This window comes from Opisthorchis viverrini, assembly GCF_000715545.1.
Source record: "Opisthorchis viverrini unplaced genomic scaffold opera_v5_532, whole genome shotgun sequence".
Classification (NCBI taxonomy): Eukaryota; Metazoa; Platyhelminthes; class Trematoda; order Opisthorchiida; family Opisthorchiidae; genus Opisthorchis; species Opisthorchis viverrini.
In genome coordinates this window covers 87,075-98,879 of record NW_008752193.1, presented here as the reverse complement: position 1 = coordinate 98,879, position 11,805 = coordinate 87,075, and positions in this window count along the sequence as shown.

The window sequence follows — 11,805 nt, the reverse complement described above, 5'->3', positions numbered from 1 at the left end:
TGCCGCCGAATAGGATTACTGCACAACATTTCGTGTAGGGGGATTATTGGACCCCCCAATTTAGTGAGTCTGTTCCATTCACTTGTCCATTTCTTATTGCCATTCATTATTTCTAATCTGTATTTTGATTTGAACACGCATACTTAGGTCCTTGTCCACTACGAACCCGATCAATTACGTATTACCAAGGGGGAAGTAGAAAAGTTGGGTGACGAATCCTGGACACGAACCGCGGACTCACTCACCACAACACACAATCTCAGTCCATTACACAGAAATCAGTCAGTTGATAATATTTTGAAATTTTGATCACTCGGATAGAAACCTAAGTTGAGCGGCCAAGCCTAATTGGATATATCGTTTTTTTAGCTGAAGCACGAAATCAAATCTTAGCAGAGTTTCGCTTGAATGACGATTAACAACTGCGGAATATATAATGGTAAGTCCACTCGTTGAATAACGTTTTTCTACGTTATACTTGTGAAATGCGTTTGTTCGGCAAACTTTAGAACAACATAAATTCTTGAGAAGCTCGCTTGCCGTCCGGAAGAATGTTGGAAAATGCCTGGTGGACTGTGCAGTCTCGATGCAAGTGTGCATATGTTGATAACCCCATTACTCAGATATGCGAAAATAGCAGTGGTTAACGCAGCGCTTTCAGGTGGCCACACATGGATCACCAACACCAAGATAACTTTCCCATTTCAAATAATGATGTGCCATAGATGAAAATTGCCAAAAGTAACCTTCAAACATTGCCTCAATCGCGAAAGTTGAACGCGTTGTCACCTACCTTGGCAACTTATCGTAGGTGCTGGGCCAATAAATACGAACGCCATCACTGTGTCTGATAGTCTGATGATATGGCCAACGACGACCCTTTATCAGCATAAACCTATGTAATGCAGCTCACCTCGGCTACCTATCGTAACCGCTAGGCCCGTGTCTGTGTGGCACCCATTAATATACCCCGAAAATTTATCGGTATCATTGATTTTGGCAACTTATAGTACACTCTAGACCAGCATTGGTGCGCTCGGATAAGTACAACGCCTCAACTGTGCGAGGTGACCTAATCCCATGGCGACCATACATAACAAAAACTGTAAGCATTGTTGCTTATCTTGGCTACTTTTAGTAAATTCCGGGACCACACCCATGCGAACCGCTGGTAATGGGAGCCTCAATTATTCGTGATAGCTCAGTGCAAGTGCCAGGACCGTGTGAGTTGTTGATTTTTGATGGAGTAACTTGGAAATTACATAACCTCCATTGGCGACGTGCTTATGTTATTGAATGGACTGTCACGACCATAATGGGTGGTTACTCAGCATCGTTTGTCGTAAATTAGCTTCACTTGTTGATGAACCCGAAATGAAAAACTTGTGGTCGATTTACTTTCGTTCATATCTTTAGTAAAATGGCTTAGACTTAACTGCTGTAAAGGAAAGCTTAATTTTTGCTCACTGGGCCTCATCGTCGACAATAAAACGGAGCGTGTGCACACTGATTTTGGACCCAGCTAACTAAAGGCTAAAGATGGGTATACACAAGGCAGCCTTGTGATCAAGTGGTACAAACCTGATACTTAGAGCTCAAGTATCTCACTAGTCTTCAAAGGTTTACCCACAGATGTACTTGTAGTGGCGACTTAACGAGTGGGCGGGTACTATGTATATGATCCACTCCTCTAGAGCACCAAAACACAACTTCACTCCACTCCTGCTTCCCATCGCTTACTCAATGTAGCTTGGTGGAAACAAAAACCCCATCCTTTTCATCATAAACTGTCGCCATCCGTTAATCTTGGACAGCAGCAAAAATTATCAGGTACGGTGGTTGCGCTTGTAAGCAACTGTTTCGTGATTTTCAGCACCCCGTTGCAGCCAAAGACGCTCCCACATCTCAGACACAACACGGTAATTGTCGTTTGCTTTTTTAGCTACCCTAAGGCTCTTATCCGTGTCTATCACATAAGGTTTAGCCTCATCGAACTCATTGTTCAAAAAAATTACTGCCACCCATTTGCACATCCGCAATCCTGTCCAAAGCATTCAAACACATGCATCACTAAGATTGCCACTTTCTGTACGACCTTCGTTTGATTACGATGATGATTGAAAATGGAACCACCAGGTTCAATCTACCTCAGTTCTCCTGAGACAAGTACCTCCTAGCCCAAATCCATGTGACATAAGCCACTACAGTATCGTCTTTGTCGTCTAAGCGTTTGGTTGATGCTGATTGCCCGTACTCCATCCTTTCAATGAGCCTTGCCTATCATCTACATTTCTCTTAACTGGTCGGTTATTTCTGACGCTACTCAATCCTGAACGTCCAACAATTCTATCCGCACCACCTCCGTCCCTCTCAAACTTCATATCACCGACGATGCAAACTGCTGCGCGGTTAGAGACTATCATTTAAACTGCATGCTGCTCTCCAAAAGACCTTTTCTAGCCCATCCTGAGCTGCATAATTTACCTTCTGGAGCAAAGAAAATAGAAAAAAAGAAAAACTTTTGTCGAATTCCTGCGTAACCGGCTTTTTCTTGCTCTGGCTGTGGCCTAATATAACATTAAATATAATCATTCAAATATTATACTCTTTTCGTGCATGGCAGAGTAAACGATGCTGTCTTTAGTCAAGGTTTACAGGCACTCACTGAATGCTTATGGAGTAACGCATCTGAGGCAATCCGTTTTGCAAAGCCTGTGGGCTATTTCTCAGACTAAACTGCCCCACGTATCACCTTATTCTCCCAAACGTTATATAAAAGTTTCATTGGTCCAAACTATAATTTCAGGGTAATTTGAGGCGCTCCTCAAAGAATCGTTTCACCACGAACGAAGGTCTTCCAAGTCCAGTGTTCGATGGCTTTGAAAATGTGTTCATTAAAATGGGCTACAAAGAACTCAGACGATAACCTGTCAGACCATACTGAAAATGTATAAATTTCCTGATGTTTCCGATGAAGTATTTGGTGTTTTCCCACAGAGATCGGCTTCCGATTTCAAACACTGCCAATGTATGTGGCAGCAGATGAGCTAGTAAGCTGATCGGTTCGCTGAGAATCTGATTCCTAATTGCGCTTCCAAAGTACTTGGCTGGACCAGCGTATTGAAAACAACACGTGTTTTACTTTCCAACATTGTACGTTTTGAACAACAATGTTTCCAATTCTTACAGACGCATTTCCCCGCCTAATAGCCCTTGCATTCAGTAACGGCAACTCTTTTTGATACGAGAAGAACGCATCACCATGCAATGAGCGTTTGCTGTTAGAAACAAGAATCCGAAGAACTTATGTAGTTCAAGTTGAAAATATGACTATTAAATTGTAAGCTTGTTTAGGTTGCTGCCTGAAGAAGTGGAGGTTGTCAAGGTTCCACTCGTACGGCAAGATTTATAGGTATATCAAGGGTGAACGGCGGTAATTTTCCTTGTTTCCTGATTACTCATGAGTAACATTACTCACGAATATTCATTATGGTGCCGTCTGTATCGTTGCTGCTCGTTTTTTCCATGTTTCGTTCCTACTTAACGTCCGCCTATTCTTCAGTAACTGATGTCCACATTTTGTTGCCCATCCGTCATTGCTTGCAAGTTCACCTCAGTTGCACCTATTTTTGAGTGACCACCACGACGAAGAGGCGGACCGACTGATCGCCGAACCCGGAGCTCCTGAACGGTAGGCGGATGCGTTGCCCACTACACCAGCCTGACGCCCGGAACAATCTATTATTTTGTATTACCCATGTACCGTACCTGCCCTAAGCCCCTGGCGAGATTTGTTTTAAGAGGATAAAACCGCGTGATCTGATCTGTCTGGTGACCCGAACTTCCGCGTCGCACCGCCGACCAAAAGACAGTCCCTCACATTCCGAACGTACTGATTTCTGAGCCGCTATCTCTATACGGTCAACTGACACTGTCAGTTTGCCCCCACATGTATGTTTGTACATCGTTTAGGGTTCACTCGTTGCTGCTTCTAGAAATCCCTGCTGCTCTTGCTGACTGTGTCATTATTGGTTGTACGTTCGCTTAATTCGTGATGATTACTCATCCGTTTGTCTGTAAAACCAATTCCTGTCAATGCTCAGTACATCATCTGCTGCCCACGTTCCTCTGCTCCTATTGACTACTGGCTACGAACTGCGTATAATCTAATGGCCGCAATCGTCTTGTAAGATTCACAACCGTCCGGATCTCACAATAGTTGCACGGGCTTTTTTAGTTCCCCTCTGAAAATTCCGGAAATTCCTCTGAAGAATACACAAAGGGCGTTTTTAAACCACAACAGTGAACAAAAATGTGATGAACATGACCGATACTCTATTCGTTGCTCTATCCATTATTCTCTTGTTTTAAAATTCCATATGCTGTACTTGTTCGCCAATTCGAGTACATACGTGCTGGTTGTTACGTTTCGCTGAATTCTGGAATTCTAGTTTGTCGGGTTATACGTGAGAAACCTAATTCTCACAAAAATTATCAAATACATATAATTTTCATAACCCTTTGGGTGTCGTGAGTTTTTTTCGGTAGAATCCATTCCACTGCGATGGTCTACTTCCCCAACGCATTCAGCATTTATGNTGCAGGATTATATGCGAACCATACGCCCAGCTGATACTCACAAGTCAAGTCGGCTCACGCAAGTGCATCCTGGTTTATATTCATGCACACATGTTTTTGTCCGCGTTGCCAGCGTCAAACGACCATTACAGTATCCTTACGATGGTCCGTTCAAAGTCATTTCGCGGAAGGACAAATACTTTACGATTGAGAAGAACGGCAAACCAGATTCCGTGAGTATCGACAGATTGAAAGTCGCATATGTAGATGATTCGAATCCCGACCCACCTGCTCAAGTCGACAGTCATACACGACCCCAATCGTCCTGTACAGTGATCCCAAAAAAACCTGACCCAGTATCCCAGCCTGCCGACGAACACCCGTTGCCTATTCTGAAGCACACCCGTACTGGTCGTACAAGCAAGACCCCCGTTCGTTTTGCAGACTACACCCCATAAAACATTTTTACCACTATCGAGCGTCATTCCCTTATCATTCCTAACGCTCTAGGGGGGAGTACTGTGGTGTTTTGCAAATCAATGTTACATTTTCCCCATTTTCTACTCTCTTCATATAAACTTGAATTGCAATTTGTAAACACTGTACACGTATCATGACATTTTGTTTTATTGTACCAATAATCACAATAAATTCGAAAATGGAGGAAATACATCATCTTCTCGGCGCGACTTCCCTGCTTTTTGCTGAGTCAGTGAAAGACGGCCTTGAGATCGTCTTCCAGAGAATCTGTAATAGGTTCGGAGGAACCAATTTATTGGTCAAAGAAGTGACTCCAGATTGACGTGATAATCTTTATTGACTACAAAGCATGCCTTCGCTACTTTTTTAGTATCCCTGACAGTTCCATGATCTGTCGGGAAGGCAGTGAGGTCGCAAAGAATTGAGCAATGACATTTGGCGGAACGTTGCTCTTTTGTTTCGGTTTATGGCTACCAGAAGTGCGCGAAAATAATATCCTTTTTAAATTAATCGAGGATATTCTATGCCCAGCTGTGTGACGAGAATTTCCGGTATCCCACCCAAAGAGGACTCACTAGATGAAATCTGGGAANTCGACAGATTGAAAGTCGCATATGTAGATGATTCGAATTTCGACCCATCTGCTCAATTCGACAGTCACACACGACCCCAACCGTCCTGTGCAGTGATCCCAAAAAAACATGACCCAGTATCCCAGCCTGCCGACGAACACCCATTGCCTATTTTGAAGCACACCCGTACTGGTCGTACAAGCAAGACCCCCGTTCGTTTTGCAGACTACACCCCATAAAACATTTTTACCACTATCGAGCGTCATTCCCTTATCATTCCTAACGCTCTAGGGGGGAGTACTGTGGTGTTTTGCAAATCAATGTTACATTTTCCCCATTTTCTACTCTCTTCATATAAACTTGAATTGCAATTTGTAAACACTGTACACGTATCATGACATTTTGTTTTATTGTACCAATAATTACATTAAAAATCGAAAATGGAAATACACAATTTCTTGGCGCGACTTCCCTGCTTTTTGCTGAGTCAGTGAAATTGCATCCGATTGAACTGATTGCTGTTTGCTGAAGTCGTGGGATTGGATTATTGTGTTTGTGTGTGAACTGTTGAACGTCACAATAGCTCATTGTGACAATTTTCAGCTGTGATAACTTCCTACAGTAGAATTAACTTCTAACACTCGAACTATCAGTGGAGAATATCCTTCCTACTCTGGATATATTCTTCGCCGCCGAATACGATTACTGCACAACATTTCGTGTAGTGGGATTATTGGACCCCCGAATTTAGTGAGTCTGTTCCATTCACTTTTCCATTTCTTATTGCCATTTGTTATTTCTAATCTGATATTGTGATTGTATATTTTATTGAACACGCATACTTAGGTCCTTGTCCGCTACATACTCTTCACCAGCGCCGGTCTCCATTGGAGTTCCTCAATTCTCCGTCCTGGGACCACTCCTTTTTCTGATCTACCTCAACGACATTCCAGATGTTCTTGCAAGTCCATGTGTACTTTTTTCGGACGATTTTAAATCCCGGAGTACCAATGCCACTGTCCTCCTAATGGGTGTAGACGCTGCAAAGAAGTGGTCGTTGGACTTGTCCCTTCTTCTGAATGAAGAAAAGTGCTTCCATATTTCATTCGGAGGAGACTCAGCAAGCACATTTGACATGCATAATGATAAAGGACCAGAAAACTTCATGAGGATAAATGCCGAATAGGATTTGGGCATCTGGTTCTCTTCAAAATTGTCCTTCTCACTGCACCGTGATAAATCGGCTAAAAAGCCTTCGCCATTCTACAGATGATCCGAAGCATCTTCTCCTGTATCACTCGCATAGACTTCCAAATATTCTATGGGGCCTACGTTGGACCGCTCCTGGAATACGCCAACCAAGTTGTCTACTCAGGACGCACGAAAGACCTCACCCTCACTGAGCCTGTCCAGCGAACCGCTACGAGAATGGTTGCCAGCCGCAAATCCGTGGACTACGAAACGCGTCTCGCGATGCTTGATCTCTTTCCCCTGGAATACCGTCGCCTACTTTGGGACCTAATTCTTACTTATGCCCTGTTTGAACAAAGGTTTGCAAACTGGTTTTTTACCGTGACCCAGCAAACACCCGACGGGGACATGGTAAGAAAATTTTCAAACGCAAAGCACACGTATTCATTGGACACATTTCTTTCTTATTTCGGGTAGTAGCTGAGTGGAATGACCTTCCTTCATCGGTTGTCCACGCCTCTTCTACAACCCAGTTTAAAGCACTGTTAGACATTTATTTATGCGAATCCTTGCGCTGGCAAACATACTGCCCCGCGTTAAGAACGTAAAGAGCACTACTACACCCCTTTTTCACTTGTGCTTTTTCATGTGAACAACAGGTGATAAACGACAGGACAGAACCGACCCGGAAACTAGGGCAAAAGCCTCGATCCTCTGTATCAATCCGTGAATCTGTTAATTGCCATCTTGCTTATCTGGTAGCATTCACGAGGGACGGAACCTTCTTGTGATGTTTGGGTGCGCCCCGTAGGGAGGATCGCCTTGTTACGTTGCAATGTGGTGCGCTCGTATACCCACCAACCCTCCGGTATCATGATGTTACGCACATCACTGATGGTGCTAAGAGTGGCATTAATTTCAGAACATCCATGAAAGAGTACTGATGTTGTCTGCTTGTAGATGCTGGTTTATACTTGTCCCGGTTGTCATTTATCTGGTAAGGCCACGAGATACACTTGAAGGACAGCTGTCTCTTTCTCTATTACATTCTTTAAAAAATGCCGCAGAGAGCCTTAAAAACCCCGTGGGGCTCACGGCCATCGTCGACGTGCAAGCCTGTTCTCACCTTCGTTCCAGTCGGGGTCGCACTACCCCAAGTCTACTTCATCAGCCGGAATAGCACACCCTCGTATCTGTTTTCCCTGACGTGATCAAATACGTATAAAATATAATGACCCTATAATTATCAGAATGCCAGCAGTCACGGCTGGCTCCCTTTGGCTATTTCTGGCCGTGCCCCATTCCTTGCTTGGAGCAGATATTAGTGACTCAGTGACTAGCTAAACAAAATCTTTCCTTTCTGCCACTTCACTTATTTGAATCCAGCTAAAATGCAGACTCCATTCATTATCTTGAAACTTTTCGCTTCATCACTCACTCTCTCTGCTATTCCCTCCTAAAATTGTGGTAGTGCTATTGTCTTTTACTCGAAGTAATATCTGAAGGTGAATAACACTAACAATAAATAGCTATATATAGTGGTTGCCAGAGACACCAGTGCAACTGAATAATACACATAAGGAATAAGATATTTATCGAGTTCTTCGTTTGATAAGTTGTATTAGAGGCTGCCGATGTTTGTGCGTCGCAGCTGAATTGAATGCGAGTCTTGCCGAGGCGTGGTAAATTTGGCTTGTTTCATGTCGTTTAATCCAAAACGATATCGAGCCCAGACTTTTCCCGCACAGTGAGTCCTGCGTGGGTTTGAAATGACCTCGGTCAAGGCGCCGTGTGAAGAGACAAGCGTCGGCATCCTGCTGCCATATTTTGCTTTTACTTTGTGAGTGACAACGCGCTTGCATTGTTTGTAACCGAGATTCCGGTAATCTCGGTTACTCATGGGGCGAGATGTTCATGACGTAATCCGAACAGGAGTGAAACAGTTGTTGTGCATGCGCTAAACAGATTAGGTGAGTGGATGAAGGTAGACATTGCTGAGATGGTTACCGAACTATGAAAGCGGTTGAAGATAAAGGTTGACCAGATGGCAACGAAACCCTTGTGAAGCGATTGAAGCTAAACGTTGAAGGGATCGTAACCAACAATTGATACCCCGCATGTACAACAGAGATATCCTGGTCGGAATCTTTCATGGATGAACAGAAACATACACAAGATCTAGGATTTTGTCCAAGTTTACCGGGTGGATTTTGCCCTTGTTCAGCGGATGCCATTCACCTGAAAGGCACGGGCGAAAAAAGGGTGTGGCAGTGCTCTTTGAGTCCCCAACTCGAGGAATCGCATAAAGAAATGTCTAATAGTGCTTGGAACTGTGTACTAGATTAAGCGTGGACAACCGTCAAGGGAAGGTTATTCCACGCAGCAAATAACTGAAATGAGAAACGAGTTTCGCTTAATAAAAGCCTCAACTCTGAGCTTGAAAATCTTACAATAACCCTGCCGTTTGATATATGCATCAACGGTGAAAACCTGTTGGCCAAACCCTGTTCAAACAGGGCATAAGAAGGTGGTAGATCTCCTCGGAGGCGGGGATACTCCTGGGAAAAGATGACAAGCACTATGAGACGCGTTTCACAGCCCACGGATTTAGGGCTGGCAACCGCTTTCATAGCAACTCGTTGGACACATTCAATGTGGACTACGTCTTTCTTGAGTCTTGGGTAGACAACTTGGTTGGCATATTCGGGAAGCGGCCTGACTTAGGCCCCATAGAGTATTTGGAAGTCCATGCGAGTAATGCGGGCGAGGCGCGCCGAATCATCCGTAGAACGGCGAATGCCTTTTGAGCCGATTTCTCATGGTGCAGTGCAAAGGACATGTTGGAAGAGAGCCAGATGTTCAAGTCCTTTTTTGCATCTTCTGGTCCATTCTCACCATGCACAACGAAGGCGCTCGCTGAGTCTCCTCCGAATGACATGGACGCACTTTTCGTCATTCAGAGGAAGGTGCCAATCCAACGGCCGCTGTATTGCAGCGCCCACATCCATTTGAAGGACATTGGCACTTGAATTCCGGGATTTCAAGTCGTCCGCAAAAAGTCGACTTGGATTTGAAAGAACGTGCGGAAGGTCGTTGACGTAGGACAGAAAGCAGTGGTCCCAAAGCAGAGCGTTGAGGAACTCCAATGGATACCGGCACCAGAGGAGAGTAGGTCGAGCCTGCTTTCCCTCGAAATGTTCTTTCAGCTGAGAACGCCCTAATCCAGCGTAAAATTTCCCTTTGAATCCTGTAAGATTCTAGTTGGTGGAGCAGCGGGACGTGTGAGACCCGATCGAATGCTTTTGAGAAGTCGAAAAATATGGCATCCGATATAAGTCCCTCGTTGAAGTTTCAAAGCTGTCTGATCAAATAGGGCACTTATGCGATGACTAACCATGAGGCAATGTTGAGTCCTGAAACGCTTAAAACAGAGTGGAATGAGTGCTCTCATAGGGGCCTTCCCCCATGAGGTGACCATTTTAGCTGATTGCTGCCGACGATTGTCAATTATCAACTAACTTGATCGATAGGAGGAATAGTTCTCCGTAATTTATGCGATTATTGAGTCCAGAGCATTGGCAGGGTTTTATGTGAACATCGAATTGGCTATGTGAAAATACTTCGGGTTTTGGGAAAAAGTAACTTCCCCATGATGGATGAGCTATACTGGTTAGGGTGTATGTCGTACACCAGAGGACCGTCTGCTTTCCTCGTGTTCTGGGTGGAAGTGACAGACGGGTGGGCAGACTTTGACTTGGCCACGGTATGAGACACCAGTAAATTCAGGTCGGCAGCTGCCGGTTTTGTGGATAGAACTCCAATACTCAAGTCAGCAATGGTTAATGGCACTGGCAGACGTGTCTTGCTCGCGCGGTCAATGACGCTCGTGCATCAAAGCTCACATTCAGTTACCGGAACTAAGTGATTGTTCCATCTACCTCAGTGCTCGACTATACCTCTACCTCCGCTGACCGAAACTGTTGCAGCTGGAACCAACGTACCCTTGGTACATTGTTTATAACTGATAGGCTGAGCTGTTGCATTTATCGTTCGTCCAACCATGGTCCTTTTGGTCCAGAATTTGGAGAACTAGAGCACAATCCCAACTGCAAAGCTTTGGCATTTCATTTTGAACAGAAGCATACATTCGTGTTCCACACCATACGGTGTGAGCAATTCTTCCCGGGATTTCGTTTTACACGGGCTGAAAATAAAAACCGTTCAACCCCTCACTTGCAACATTAGTTTGAACAGCCGATGCATGCTCACATATTGTGTATGCGGATAGGTGGATCGTCGTTTGGCGATAGCAATAAACAGTCATTCTGCAACACGCTTTCGGCTCATAGCTACCTCGCCACAGAAAGAGACCACGAGAGCTTATGTACTGCCGGGTTGCCCAGGCCCAGTCGAGATGCTGATGTTGGGTCCAAACAACGGACCTTCCGGTCACTAAACTCGCGGGTTCCCTCAAGTCATAGGGAATTTTCAGCAGCACGGTGCTGGCTGCAACCGCTTCTGCCAGTCCCACTTGCCTGATTTGTTCACTTAATAAATGTGCCCCTAATCTATTTGTGCGTGGGTCATTATTCATTTCATTTACTCATTCGTGCACTACTGCATGGTACTGGCTTTTGTCCAGTGTAACTATATCAAATAACGTCCCATGATCTGCACGAAAGAATGTTTAAGCGCACATCAAGACTTGGAGCCGAAAATTTAACATCAATATTCGGAGCGGTCGCTATACTCAAACAGAATGAATATACCTGTCCCGACGATATCCTTAATCCGAATTCAATCTCTGGGCCTCTGTACATTTCTTGTTATGTCAGGGAGGAAACTTAATTCCGGGTTCGTTTTATTTCCGGCAGAACAGCAAGGCTTCATTTAACGAATATTGTGTTGTAATAATTGCATTGTGTTTTTTTATCACCCGGTATCAGTCTGTAGATTATCTTAGAGCGATTGCTGGTCAGGTTTC